The following is a 1,550-nucleotide window of genomic DNA, read 5'->3' on the forward strand; positions in this document are numbered from 1 at the left end:
AGAAGAGAGAAGAGAGAAGAGAGAAGAGAGAAGAGAGAAGAGAGAAGAGAGAAGAGAGAAGAGAGAAGAGAGAAGAAGAGAGGAGACAGGCTAGCTTAGTTAGCTAAACACAGGTTTTTTTCAGCGAAACAGTTAAATTGTTATTAAACTGTTACCCTTTCTTAGTTTCTTTTTAAGGGCCTCCTGGGATTCATTGAAATGGTCACAAATCGACCTTCAGGGAGGAAGGTGTAAGCCGAGGAACCGGCCACCGCCTGGGGGCAGAACTCTGGAAGTCAGTAAGTTTCTGGCAGTGGGTTTCAGATTCTTGCAAACCTGTAATATGAGCAGTGCATGGTCTGAGGTTGGGACTGCCGCCCAGAGACCCAGAGTGCTGGTCGGGAATCGCGCAACAGGGACCAGCCGTGTGGGGAAATGGGATGTGCCTAAACAAAGTGAAAGCCATTCACTTACCTCGCTTTATCTTCTTTGCAAAATGAGTAAAGTCGAACTTAATCTCTTAGGTAAAAATGGCCATCCAGTTTTCCAGCAGGAAATGTTGAGGACATCTCGAACACAGGAGGAGGTCCTGCCTCAAAAGCAGGAAACTCCCAGAAACAACTAGGCGGGGGAAATAACAATGGGGGGGAAGGGAGCAGGGAGGGAGGGAGGGAGGGAGGGAGGGAGGGAGGGAGGAAGGAAGGCAGAAGTTCCGTCCAGCACTGGGTGTCACAAAGAGCCTTTCTTACTCAAGCAGGCCCAGTTTTCCACAAAACCCACAAATTAGGCATCAGTAGGCATCTGTTTGGTCAGAGAAGAGCTCAGATTAACTCCTTCTTCCTCAATTAGCTATGAGGACTCCAACTGGTTAAAGAAATGGAGTTGCAAGGGAATGAAGTCCGTTTTCTTTTCATTACATAGTATTCAGCCAGGTTGTTATTTAGTTAAAAAGTAAATAAATAAACGTAATAAAGCATACAAGAAATGGGAGAGCACCTGACCTGATCTCCGTGTCTTGAAGCCAAGAGAGAAGAGTGCCTGAGGACTCAGTCAATAGTTCCTTTGTTGACTAAGGCTGAGGTGAAAGTGGGAAAGGTGAATGGCCACAGAAGTGAAAGCAAGAAGTAACTTTGTATCCTGGTGCAAATTGCTCTTCCCTGGCCCCAGCAGGTTATTTCCTGTGGTTAACTGGCTCATGGCTACACTCTTCTTTCAGTTGTAATATCTTTTAGCTCAACACCATAAGCAAGCACTTTGTCCTCAGTAAATTAATGACCTCTGCACTGATCCACCTGGATGCCAACGTTGATAGTCTTGGCAAGATTTCACCTCTGTGGGTTCTTTGAAAACAGGTCGGGGCTGCATTTTTGTAATTCTACTTCTTCTGACACCATCTCACAGAAGAACTTGCTAGCCTCTAAAGGACTAGTCTCCTGACAGAGAATCAGCCGTTGTATGGTCCTCTCCCACACTGACCCTTGGCTTGGGTAGCTTTGACCAAGTGGATATCAGTCTGGTTCTGAGTCCATTAGGGAGGCCTGATAAGTGCCTCTGTATTTAAGACTTGTCTT

General features: G+C 46.1%; 1 protein-coding gene across 2 annotated transcripts in view; it reads right to left on the bottom strand.

Moving 5' to 3' along the window:
- Tlr3 (toll like receptor 3) overlaps positions 1-621 on the bottom strand; it is a 13,997-nt gene extending 13,376 nt beyond the window's left edge. The window contains exons 1-2 of one of the 2 annotated variants that reach the window (XM_029480246.1): positions 454-565; positions 156-315 (exon numbers count right to left, since the gene is read on the bottom strand). The gene's annotated coding sequence lies outside the window, so the exon portion shown is untranslated. Of the gene's footprint in view, positions 1-155; positions 316-453 lie in introns of both variants that reach the window. The other variant, XM_021170521.2, reaches the window with a different exon arrangement.
- Between the last annotated feature and the right edge of the window lie 929 nt (positions 622-1,550).

The sequence above is a fragment of the Mus caroli genome, chromosome 8 (genome assembly GCF_900094665.2).
Source record: "Mus caroli chromosome 8, CAROLI_EIJ_v1.1, whole genome shotgun sequence".
Lineage (NCBI taxonomy): Eukaryota > Metazoa > Chordata > Mammalia > Rodentia > Muridae > Mus > Mus caroli.